General features: G+C 38.0%; 1 pseudogene; it reads right to left on the minus strand.

The window, feature by feature from the left end:
• Nucleotides 1-464: 464 nt before the first annotated feature.
• LOC135208160 (uncharacterized) lies at nucleotides 465-2,134 on the minus strand (annotated as a pseudogene).
• Between the last annotated feature and the right edge of the window lie 12,263 nt (nucleotides 2,135-14,397).

Raw genomic sequence — 14,397 nt, forward strand, 5'->3', positions numbered from 1 at the left:
GTACTGATACAAAATCTAAGCTCCGTCATTCATCATCCAACTTCTGGTTATCTTCTGCGTTTATTCTATGGACAAGTTTAATTAAGTCTTGTAAAGATGGCATGGCTATTCTTGACCAGTAATCTAAAGCCTTACTGACTGACAGAAACGAAACCATTTCCCACAAAGGATTGCCAAGATCAAACCTTTTCCTGACTGCAACACTAACGGAAATACAAAACTGTCTACATCTATATTTAACATCCTGCACCATATCACGGTTTTTGAGGGACTCTGTCTGAAACAAGCTGTGAAGTTCTGCTCCAAGATAAATCTGGTTCAGTGGAACATAATTATTATCATTACATGGAATCTTAATTATTTATCAAAGGATATTTCTGAAGAATATGTGGCTGACAAAAAGTACTCATTATAGACCTATATAATTTTGTTAATTTATCAAATATCAAATGGATTGTGGGTGAAGTTTTTTGAAAGACTAAATTAAATTCATTAAATTTTGGCAAAATGAAATCTAAAAAGGTAAAATATAAAAAAAACCGCTGGATCCTTCATCCTTTCAACTATCTGATGCACTGTTGTTAACCGTTCTTTCTCCTCAATTTGACTAAAGTACAGTTTTAAGGGTTTCCACTGTTCGAAAACCCTTTTTACTGCTTCGTGCAAGGAAAGCCAGCGAGTTTGACAAGGATGGAGTATTTTGTGAGGCTTAGTGTTACAAAATTCCTGTGAAAGTTTGAAAGCATGCTGCCTTTTTTAACTATGTGCAAAAAATGTATATATACTGCGAAGCAAATCTTCACAGTGACGAGGAAGAGTTTTTGCAGCCTCTGAAGAGCATAAATGAATAGAATGACATATACATTTGAATACAGTTAGTCCAAGCAATAAGATCTTGAGTCTACTACACAGGGAATTATGTTCCCCCATGATGTTAGATGCACCATCAGCTGCAAATCCTATGAAATTACCGAGAGGAATATCATACTTTGTCAACGTATTTATTAAGAGAGCATATAAATTTTCTCCAGTAGAACCTTGAGCATTATTTGAGTCATATACATTAATAAGGTCTAGCATAGCTGTGGTGATTTTCTGCTCATGGGAATCATAAAACCTTACAATTACAGCGCAGGACTTTGTTGTGCTTACATCAGTTGATTCATCCATGATTACGGAAAATTTGTTGGTCCTCAACTTTTTATCAGGCTGTTTGTTACAGTTTTCCCCATGGTTCTAATCACGTCTGTACACTTTGTACGCTTCATGAATAAACCCTGAGCTATAGCAGAGTCGGGGAACATCCTCTTCATCAAATCGACCAACTTGTCGGCAGTAGTGAATGGCAAATTATTTTCTGCTATGAAACATGCGAGTAGAATGGTAGCAGTACTCACTCCTATGGGAGTGCTGCTGTCGTTTTGGTTTCCTTCAACCTAACTGTCCAAGATCAATTGCACGTTCATTTTGTAGATGGGTTTTACTTGTGTTATGTCTTTTGATACACGTCAATTCAGCATTCGGTTCCTTGTGGCAGATTCTGCAAGAAGCCCTTTCTGGGTTTCCCTCAACTGGTTTTAGCCAAGACTGAAAATCTTCATTTATCCAGGCCTCTCGAAACTTGCGCTTACCAAGCATAATCAGCTGTAAACAATATAACAATGAAATCTAACAACGTGCGTAAAATTTGAAATATAAATCTATTTGAGAGTATATATAAGACATCTTAATGATATCGTCGTAATGAAATATAACGATGATGTTCAATCCGGCATTACTGCCATAAACACTAGACCTATATCTTGGGTTAACTAACACTGTTGATTATATGCTCTGACTTTAACCTAAAAAATTATTATCGCTGTATTGTATAATTGCAATTACATAATTATAACCACTTTCATAAAGAACAATTTTAGGCTGCAAATGTAATAGTAAGCACCAGTGTTGTAACTGTCTTATTTTTCAGAGTAAACTGGCAACGTATCCTGGACCTAGGCTAATATACTACTGAGCCATTTAATTTTACAGAAGGATTTAATTACCACTGCATTATATAATTTCTTACTTTTATCGTTATCATACACATATCTAGTCGTTCATTTAAGGTAATATCAACTGACAACGAACTCATGAGCGCTATCATCTATACTGGTAAACTAGGCCTATGATTTTTGCTAAGATCTTACGTTATACGAATAAAAGTTATGAAATCACTAAAGCACGTTCCTTTCAAAAGTTTATGTCACTGTAGTTGTAGAGTAACCAAACTGAGTATACAGGCTCATTAATAATTTTCTCATGCAAAAATTGTAATGTGTATTGCAAAGCTGTAAGTGCATCGCTGAAAAATAATTTGCTACCGAATGGCAGTATGAAAGTATGTATATATTTCACAAAATTTTCAAGAAAATATACCAACAAAACTAGCAAATTAAGAATACTCACTAGTATTATAAAAAAGAATAAATATAGATTTTGTTGAGGACAAGATTAAAAATAGAGACTAGGTAACTGATGGCGGGTTGGCGCTGGAGCCAGCTCGTATGGCCAAGATCTAGTTATCCTAGGTCTTGGAAAGTTGGGGTTTGCCCGCACATTGAAATCAACGGTCAGCGTCATGCATCTGATAAACATCCAAACGCATCCATAAATTAAAAAGGACAATACTAATAATTCATTTTTATAGATATTTGTGTGTGAGACTCAAAATAGAATAGTGAAAATTTGTCATAACTTATTATTAGATTTTAACTAGCATACACTTTTTAGGTAAAAAGTGTGGAAATTTGTACGTGTGGATTCCACACTCCACACCTAATCACAATGTGGACGAGATAAGCCGTATTAGTGACGTCATTTCCACACTTCGGCAGCCCTGCTACCAGTCTGACGGTGCCAAAGGAACCACACACACATAAACACACACACACACACACACTATGTGTCTAAATGCTTTAAAAACAAGAGGTCATCAACAGCCAGGCAGCAGTTATATTAATGTCTCTGAACTGAATATGGCAATCACATGCAGATAAAAAAAAAAAAAAAAAAAAAAAGCCATTCCACTTTTTGAAGACCAAGATGATTATATCAAAGCTTACGCATAATGACTGCTACAACCAGGTCATCACAATGATTAATATTCCATATGGAAACCATACAAGGGTTGATGGCCCTACCAAAATAGCGGGCTGAAACAGAAGATAATTCATATCTATACAACACTTTGACACTATATGTATACATGTAATTGATATAGTAAGTACATATACGCATGTGTAGAGTCCATGCCTACCCACACTATGGAAAAGCAACAATTCAGTCATAAACCTGAATGATTCGATGTTCTAGGCATGCATGGCCCCTGTACGGGAATTCACAGAGGCAAAATTAAGCATTCCTAATAATAATAATAATAATAATAATAATAATAATAATAATAATTAATAATAATAAGAAAGTAGGCCCCCACTTCTTATATATTATAAAAATAAAATGAATTAACAGACATAAAAAGTTCCAATTGTACGAAGGGAGGGAGAGAGGGTGTACCTCCACAGTCGCCCCCTCCCCCAGCGGTGAGAGGAATAAAGTAAAGCTGTTTAAAAGAAAGGAAGGGTGGGCTCAGACCCTCATTCTATGCAAGATAGACCAGAGCCCATTTTGCATATAGTATTCGCAAATTCCAGGATGGTATTGATGACAACAAAGACGGCTGTGTATAACATTCTAACATGGCAGCCTATATCCACGAGAGAGAGAGAGAGAGAATCTTACGTAAGATCAATCCAATCTCCTTCGAAGGAGGGAAAGGGGTTGTAATTGGGCAGAGGAGGAGGGGGTAGGCTTGGAGAGAGAGAAGGGGGGAGGGGGAGGTAGAGATGGACCCTAAGACGCAAGTAAATACGAACGGAAGCCAAATGTGTTTCTCTAACTGCCAATCATTTCAGCAGAAGACGGACAATAATTGAATTAAAATTTTGCTTTGAACGTCAACTGTTGGTAAGAAGGCGCCTCGATAAAATACAAATATATATTCTGGGGCACTTGCCTCTCATTACAGAATATGTCCTGCAGCCATTTCGTGGAGTGTACACTGCTCTGTAGTATCAAGTTCGATGCATTTGTTTTCCAGACTTATTATACGTCAAATGACGGTGTTATTGAAACGAGAATGTTTTCCCTTTAGCACTCAAGAATGCCAAACTAATACAAGTAGACCCAGTAAGAAGAAACTGCAAGAATTGTCCTTCTTCTCCCCATCAAGAAACGACAATATACATACTATATACCTGGAAGATCGATTTCACAAGGCACCGCCCCCTTCTATAAAAGAATTGTTCCCATGAAAACCATTGTCAATGAGATGAAGGGCCTTCAAACTGTCAAATATCATACGGCAAAAATTTGTAACCACTTAGGATAAACTTGAGGATCACATTTCAAACTATTTCAATGACGGTCGGGAAAGCAGTACTAATCACACCATCAACTGATATCTCATAATGTTAGCTTACAAATCTCGTTGCACTAAACGAGGACTCCCCAAGAGGTCGTGGAAACGTAGGTACTATAAGTTGAAACCCATTGTTTCCATCCTACTGAAATATCATTCCAGATATCATTTAATCGTCTTCCTATCTGCAGCATTTACTGGAACCAAGTCCAGTTTTGATCTGGAAAACGGAATGTCATGTGTAATAAATACATTTTAGAATTACATTATCTGTAAATAAAAACCCATGACCTGAGGTCATTGGCATTAGGAGGGTCCTACGTGACCAATGCAGATCTAGATTACGCTATGCGATGTCTGCAGTAGCCTGGTTTAAATCTGTTTCGAAATGTCATCGTTTTGCATTACTGATAACTTTGCATAACAACTTCCATGGGAAGCGGTTGACCTGTTAACCTACGCCGGAAACTTGTAACTTCCGAGCCGGCGGACTACGTATGTTTTTATATGAATCGCTGAGATAGCTAATGTTTCGCTATCGACGTGATGCTCTAAGAGTTCAGTTCATTACCAGCGATCAAACATATCGGTCTCCCGACCGAACTGTCTCTCTTATTATGGAGTTACAGAATAAAGTTGTTATACCTTTTTCAACTTGTCCGTTTTAATCATCTCCTTTTGTTTAAGAAGAACCACTCTACTAAGATATCACATAGGAGACGGAAGGAACCAGAAATACTTACGAATGACAATTGTAAGAAAAAACAAACAGTCTTTCGCAAAAGCGAAGAGACTAATATTGGTGGCAGCTTTTGACGAAGAATAAGATTAACAAGACCCATATCAGCCGACCGAAGAACTACAATAACCAACTTCCACCTACAAAATCAATGCTAAACAGAGGAAACGGGATCTTCAATCAACGCAACATTTTATGAAGACGAAGATATGTCCTTCATCGAGAAGAATACAAGCATCAACATCGACGTTTGAGTGACTGTTGTCACATATCTCCGTGAATCAACACCGGACGAGAGCAGCATCGAACATCAACAGAAAGAAGAAAACACATAAAGAAAACAACGCGCGATCACTAGCAAGGACGCAAAGAGTAGGGCAAGAGGAAGCAATGCGAGGAAGGAGGCTGTGACGTCATCCCATGTCAACAATCCTTCAGCATATAATCCTGAGCTAAGTACCATTTTATCTGTTCAGGTTTTTTCCTCAGTGAAGTGTTGTTCATCAGGAGTGATCGTCCAGTATTCTGGGGTGAGTTGTCGCCATCTTAATCTTCCTTCATTACAGAATCAATCTTCAAACTACGAGTTCTCGCCCGCAGATTATTTTTTTTCTTCTCGTTGTTGCTAATCGTTTCTTGCAGGAATTCTCCGTATAATATTTTTATCAAATTATCTGTATTTTTGTATCTTTTGGGGGATTTTCCTATTACTATAACACATTTATACAGTATATTGCATATGCATTTACAAAGTGGTCGAGTGTACTCTTATAGATATTTTGATAGGACCGCAAGGAATAGAAGTGATAAGAAAAAAGTAAAAGTGAACATGGCAACTACTCCGGCTGGCAACCCCAATGTGGTGACTCTCGTGAGCGCGAGGTCAGCAATTGTCCCTTTTCAAGGTCGGGTCAATGGGTTCCTGCCTCAAAATGTTGAGGCATGGATCTCATCTGTAGACGCTCATTTAAATGCAAAAAGCATCACAGACCCAGCAGTACAATTACAGGAGGCCAAAAGCTTCATAGACTTTGCTAAAGGAGACGCAAGTGCTTATCTAAGGGGTGTTTCTTTCCAAGAGGCGACTACATGGGACGAGTTCAAAATCAGAGTGTATGGGGGTGAAGAGGCTTTAGATGTAGTATTGGCATTGAGAAATATCCTTAACCAAGCCTCCATGACTCAGCTTAATGTTTGTCGAGCGGGCGCGCTAATTCCGACCGGCTAAATGAATATCAAGCTAGTTTAAGTAACTCCGGGTGGGTTCCGAGTGCCAGAATCGCCGTGAAAGATTTTATCCGTCTAATTTACCTCACGAGCATTACCGCAATGTTGCCTGAAGCTTTAGTGCGGTGTTTTGACAAAAAATTGCAGCCCAGCAGTACGGAATTAGATGTGTATAAACAAATAAAAAAAACACATGTCTAAATGTACCGACCTAGATCCTTCGCTCATTCAAGTTTTTGCATAAAATGAGAATAAGCCACAACAAGTAAACGTGGTACATAATAATAATCAAGTTGCAGGGATGGTTGTTATAACTGTAAACGACCAGGTCACATGATTTCAGACTGTCGGACGCGTTTTGTTCAATACATAATAGTTCCACTCATTCATATAATCGTTGCTACTCGAGGAATCAACAGCAGAATCCTACAAACACGCAACCAGTTGCCAGTGCAAATAAAAAGAAGGGTCCTCAGTACTATAAAAAGAAACAAGCAAACGGCAATGCTGCACAACAGCAGAAACAAACAAATCGTGCTTCAGGTACCTCTGTTCCTGGGCCGTCTAGCCAGAACTTGCAAGGTCAAGCGAATTTTCAAGGTGTGCTAAACAAAGCAAATATCACGTAGTTCGCTCCAAGGGGGGAGAGGACGATGTTGGGTCAATATCAACATCTTTTGTATCAAATAATCAGTTTAATCATTTATCAGATCATTGTGAGGCAATCAATTTTCCTATGAAACGCACGGCCGAATCCAAAAAATCTCTGCAGGTTCCCGTAGATTTGCAACAAATTCATGCAATTATTAGTCAAGACGAGTTACGACCAACCTTACATGCAGTAAATTTGGACCATAAGTCATTCACTTTGTTCTTTGATTCTGGTAGTCCACGTAATATCATGGATTTAAGGACTCATCATTTACTCTTTCAAACTTCCCTATAGAGAAGTCCGGAATAAGACTTTCAGGCATAGGAAATAATGAATTAAATGTGGTAGGAGTAACTCATGTTCAGTACAAGGTCGGTAAGCGCACGTTTTCCGATACCTTTATCGTTGTACAAAACATTAATATGTATCCCGCAGTAATTATCGGATACCCGTCTAATGGGCACTCAAAATATTACCTTAGCACCTGCAAAACACGGCGTGTATATCAAAGGAAAATTCTATAAGTCTTCTAATACCCTAAACTCAGTTTAGATAATAAAGAGACAGACAGAGTAGTCACTTATATTGAAGAAACCAATCACCTGTCTCAGAACCAAGAAATAATACATGCAACCCAACAGAACTCTCGCCTCGCCCGTAATATCAGCTTGCACGCAAACTCTCGAGCCGAACGTAACTTCGAACATATTAGTGCGTGTAAAGAAAACCTTGCCAGGATCTGAAACGTTAATCCTTTCCGAAACTCTGAAAGCACACGGATTATCCGTCACACAAGCCATTTATACAGTCGGCTCACAACAACAATGTCACATCGAAGTCTTGTAATCATTTGAATACCACTTTAGTAATCCACAAAAATCAACATATCTTGGATGCGGAAGTTTATAAACATCGCATTCTTACCGTAGCTGAGATAAATCACGCTCAATCAGTTGCGGATGAATCCCTTTTGCAATCTATAAAGAACAAATCAATAAGGACATTCAAGAAGAAGAAATTCAGCAGAAATTTTTGAATCTTTTAACTGAATATCATGATGTTTTTTCCACTACGGATGGAACCTTAGGAAAAACGGATGTCATCGAGCATCAAATAAGGCTCAAGGACAAACAGAAAGTAATCTATGTACCTTCGTACCGACTTCCTATGAAATTTCAGAATGAGATAACAGAGGAAGTAGGTAAAATGCTAAAAAGAAGGAGTCATTAGGAAATCAAACAGCCCTTATAATTTTCCGTTAATAGTAGTACCGAAAAAAGATCGAACTTGCGGATATGCGTCGATTTTCGTCGTTTAAATGAAGAACCAATCCCTGACCGATTCCCAGTACCATGTACTGATGATATCCTATCTCTACTAGGTCAAAACAAATATTTCACCAGCTTGGACCTACTAAAAGGGTTTCATCAGATTCCGTTGGAACAAGAGAGTATCCCATACACTGCCTTCAGCACAGCCAGGAGACATTATGAATTTTTGCGTATGCCTTTTGGTTTACGTTGTGCTCCCATAACTTTTACTAGAATGATAAACATTGTGTTTGGAGACTTGTTAGGTGATATCCTACATGCCTACATGGACGACATAGTAATCTTTTCCAATACATTAGAAGAACATCTACGTAAATTAGAGTTAGTGCTACAAAGACTAAGGCAGCATAATTTAAGGGTAAAGATAAGTAAGTGTGAATTTTTTAAAACAGAACTAGTCTATTTAGGTTTCACGGTTTCTAGTGAAGGTCTTAAAGTAGTCCATGATAAGGTATCGGCTATCCGTAACTTTCCGATACCTACTAACGTCAAGGGAATACAGCAATTTTTAGGGTGTAGCGGATATTATAGGAGGTCATTATTCTTTTTTTTTTTGAACTACTCCATCATAGCTCTCCCCTAACCGATCTTATAAAAAAGGGCGTAGATTTCATATGGTCTGAAATTCATCAACAGGCGTTCGATAAATTGAAAGATGAACTGTGTAGTTCTCCTATCTGAAATTTCCTGACTTCGGTAAGGAATTCTTCATAGCAACAGACGCCTCAGACCTAGGAGTAGGTGGGGTATTGCTTCAACAATATGATAAACAGTTTTTGTTTCCCTATAGCTTTTTTATTCACGTAAACTGAGACCTTCCGAAAGTAAATATGCAGTAATAGACAAGGAAGGGCTCGCTATTGTTAATTCACTCGTGCATTTTAAATTTATAATATACGGTTATCCCGTCAAGGTTCTCACTGATCATAAGCCCCTAACCGACTTCTTAAAGGCCTTTAGTCACAGCCCTAAGCGAACTCGGTGGCACATGATCATCCAGGACTTTGGCGCGAGGATCGGGTATTTACCTGGGAAAGCAAATATCATTGCTGACGCATTATCACGCAACCCCTCTTCATCTTGTACCGAGCCATTAGCTGAATTAATAGATATCTCAACCTCCACGCCCATTGTTAAAACTATATCTGAACAGGAAGATCTGGGCTGGAGTGCTAAACTATTACAGACGGAACAAAGAAAAGATCCGCAAATAGAAAAAATCATCATTGCGTTTTAAACGGAAATCCGAAGGAAAGGAATATATAAAGTATAAGCAGCAGAATTATATCATCCAAGATAATATCCTGTGTAGATCCGTGACGAGGAAAACCCGCAACACACCACAGTTGAATAACAACCAGGTGGTGGTACCTATCTCACTCATACCCACTGTCTTAAAAATGGTTGCATGAAAATCCACTGCATGGACACCCGGGTTATTCCCTAATGTCACAGAAAGCCAAATCCTTATTTTATTGGCATACGATGCTTACAGATATAAAAAAGCACATAGCAAATTGTCGCACTTGTCAAGAATACAAAGGGCACACGAAGACACCTGTCAGCCTAGGGCTTACCCCGTGCCAAATCAACCCTTTGAAAGAGTACACTTAGATTTATTAACAGGATTTACGAGTCAGACAGAGGAAATAAGCACCTCCTCGTAATCATAGATGCTTTGACTCGATATACAGAACTGATGGCGCTTAAAACAAAAACCACAGTCAAGTGCGCTAGAAAGTTTTACGAGTGCTACATTTGTAAACATGGAATTCCACACACCATTATATCAGACTCGGGCGGGGAGTTCAATAATCATTTCCTTAACTCCTTGTGCGAATTCCTTTGCATAAAGAAAATCAATACCATGATCTATCACCCAGAGTCTAATGGGCTAGTGGAAAGGGCAAAATCGTAAGGTTTTAAACATTTTAAGGGTCACCTTAGGGGGGGCAGACCCCAAACTGGGACATTGCATACCTGCGGTTACTAAGCACACTTAATCACTCGTATCATGTGTCTATTAAAATGACACCGCACGAGGCACTGTATGGTATCCCAGCTAGAACACCTTTCCATGTATTAACGCCTACAACTAATTTATCAAATCCTCTAAAGGATGTTATGGATGCAAGCATAAGTCGATATAATATACTTCGTAAGAATCTAGAAGAAGCACAAATAATAATGAAAAGAAATCATGATAAAATAGCTAAGCCAACTAGAACATATGCCGTGGGCGATCAGGTATACATACAAGTATACGTACGTAAAGGTTTAAATTATAAACTGACACCTAAGTTTGAAGGCCCGTTTAACATTTTAGAAATATTAACGGCCAATAGATTTAGGGTTCAAAATGTATCCAAACCCATGATGTGAGAATAGTTCCATTGGCACATATCAGAATCTAAAGAAAGGTAGATGGAGTGAGGGAAAAAATGGTTGTATTTATGAAACTTGTATAATAATTTATATATATATATATATATATATATATATATATATATATATATATATAATATATATATATATATATATATATATATATATATATATATATATATATATATATATTAATCATATTTGTATGTAAAACCTATCTTTTACACGAGTTATTACATATATTTTACTCATTGCAGGTTTTCAAAAATGAATCTGATATTGTTAGGAGTGATATTGTGTGTTCAGACATCTTTGTTGTATGGAAAGAGCGCTAGGACGAAAGAAATAGAATTTAATCATGGCTCGATTATCGAGAGAACAGACGACATTTTTATAGTGTCAAGTAATATAGTCATAGAAGTGGATATGCAGGCCATATTTTTGCCTGAAGATGACGTCCTTAACTTAAAGAATGACCTGATGAGGTTTGCCATTTCGCTTAAGGAAATGCACCAACGTAATTTTCATGCTAACTCAGAGATTTCGCTAGCTCAAACCCTAAGTGTCGCGGAAATGTTGTCTTATGACATACAAAATAAAACCGCCGAGGCAGAGTAACTTGCTCGTGACTTGCTGATGTGGTCTGTGCGGCACAATAATCTCGAACGCCGCAACCCGCTTATTCTGGCTGGACTAAACATCTTAGGATCTGTTGCGAATCTAGGCTTAGGAATTTCAAATCGCCTTAAGATAAATAATCAAAATAAAAGAATTGAGTTTTTGCAACACAAAACCGAATTAGCTTTGTCTGAACTTCGCAGCCAGTTATCTTCAATCAATCAAATAATGAGTTTAGTAAACGAACATTCAAATAATATCGATCAGGTTATGGAAGTTCAACATTTGCTGGCTACGTTAGCTTACTATAGTTCGAAAATAGATCATATCCGTGTGAAAATATCACATTTTATTGAGAAATCAAAAGATTATGTAGAAGCTATTACGTTAGCGACAAAGGGTGTGTTATCTCCACACCTCATGCCTATTAAAGATCTGACGTTAACTTTGGAAAACGGACGGGAGAAACTAGGTTATATTCCTTTATTAGACGCCCATAAAGTAGAGTTCTATTATAGCCTAATATCAGTCAGCGTTGAAAATTACAGGATTATGATCACTATACCTTTTGATTCTTCCGATGCTGGCAATCATACAAAATAGCACCGTTTCCTACTTTCATGTACCGAAATAACTCAAGTCCAGTAATATCTAATTTGACGGGGCATGTTCTGATTTCTTCTGATAGGAAATCATTTACAGTCATTAAAGACTTAGATAAACTCACTCACTGTTCAGAAGCCATGAATAATAAAATTTGTACAGCTGACTCTTTTGAAATTCTATCCTATATCAACGGATTCATGTGAGTTAGGCATAGTGCTAAACGGCTCTCTCTCTCATACGAAGTGAAGGTTGTCTGGGGAAACTTTATCCTTTTACAGTAATAAATTCAATTACAGAATGAATAATGGCTTCTGGATCCGTTACGACAAAGCCGGTTTCCACGTCGTATGCCGGATGGGACCACCGCCCATTCCCCAATCTTTGTTAGCAGCTGATGGTTGTACGGGGACATCTACAAACTACACCGTCAGAGGGGTCAACACGATAATACGTGAGAAGGCGTATTTTGCGAACTATACTTGGGCGTCTACAATTATCCCATCACTACCTCTCCCATACAACGCGCGGGTGGCTCATCGTTTGACGCAACTGCTGAGATGAACCATGGCGTCACCGACTTATGCAGGTGGAGAAAAATCTTCGTTACTACATTCTGCTGGCCGTGTTCAGAGTGACGGCCATATTGGTTATCGCCGTCAACATCTTTGCGTGGCGTAGGCTGAGGCGTACACAGAAGGATCTCCAAGGAAACGTATTGTCCCGTCCAGATGACGTACCCGTTAAACTCAAGTCGTTTGAGTTTAGGGCCGCCTGAAACTGGCCATTTCGTTTTGTGCCTAGGGAAATTGTCTGGAATTGTGTTGTGTGTGAAAAGCGGTCTGTATGCTGGCAAAAATGTAGGACAAGAAAGACTCACGCCTTTGCATTTGAACAGTTAAAGTATCTCCCGGGCACCTAATAAAATATTATAGCCCAATATTATACATTAATATACTCCTAAAAGGTATTTTTCGGGCACCTAATAAAATATACCAGCCCTATATATTAATCTGGCCACAATTATACTATTATACAATTGTACCATTATATTTACCTATTACAAAGAGTGACAAGTACTCTTTAACAATTATCCATGATCATGTTGTAATCTGTCAGTAACCGCTATTCTTAATCAGGTTACCTATTACCATAACCTTTCAGTAACCACTATTCTTAATCAGGTTACCTATTACCATAATCTATCAGTAACCACTATTCTTAATCAGGTTACCTATTATCATATTAATCATGTATACATGTTAATCTTTTGTTTTTTACCTTTTGATTATTTTTGGGTACCTAATCATTATTATTACCAAACATGGATCTAGATTTTCCATGCATTTATCTTTGTTTAGGAATATGTCAAAAAGGGTATGTAACAGAACCTTTTAATCACTTGTTATGTTTATACCTAAACATATGTTACGAGCACGCTCCTAAGAAACAATGTTTAAAGTAACTTTTGTTATTCAAGGCTTGAATGGTAGCTGTCCGAGCCTAATGTAATAAATACATTTTAGAATTACATTATCTGTAAATAAAAACCCATGACCTGAGGTCATTGGCATTAGGAGGGTCCTACGTGACCAATGCAGATCTAGATTACGCTATGCGATGTCTGCAGTAGCCTGGTTTAAATCTGTTTCGAAATGTCATCGTTTTGCATTACTGATAACTTTGCATAACAACTTCCATGGGAAGCGGTTGACCTATTAACCTACGCCGGAAACTTGTAACTTCCGAGCCGGCGGACTACGTATGTTTTTATATGAATCGCTGAGATAGCTAATGTTTCGCTATCGACGTGATGCTCTAAGAGTTCAGTTCATTACCAGCGATCAAACATATCGGTCTCCCGACCGAACTGTCTCTCTTATTATTGAGTTACAGAATAAAGTTGTTATACCTTTTTCAACTTGTCCGTTTGAATCATCTCCTTTATTTTAAGAAGAACCACTCTACTAAGATATCACATAGGAGACGGAAGGAACCAGAAATACTTACGAATGACAGTCATAAGAAAAAACAAACAGTCTTTCGCAAAAGCGAAGAGACTAATACATGTAGTAACCATTTGTCTGGACACCTTTCAACTTGGGAGCGTAACTACTTCATAACTTTATTTAGACAAACCAAAGACCTCGTTCAGTGGGAGCCCTCTTTCTTGGAATATTCCGAAAATTACGATTCAATATTACTAGAACTAAGTCCGGTTTATCTACGGGAAAGTGGTCGGTCATACGACCAGTTTTCTTGGTAGCTAACATCTTGGGGGGACGTAATACCTTCATTATTCTAATTCCAGAAATCACTAATCTATTACTGGAACTCTTAAGTCCAGTTTCCCTACTAGAAACTGGTCGGCCATACGACCAGT

Source organism: Macrobrachium nipponense, chromosome 35, assembly GCF_015104395.2.
Source record: "Macrobrachium nipponense isolate FS-2020 chromosome 35, ASM1510439v2, whole genome shotgun sequence".
Lineage (NCBI taxonomy): Eukaryota > Metazoa > Arthropoda > Malacostraca > Decapoda > Palaemonidae > Macrobrachium > Macrobrachium nipponense.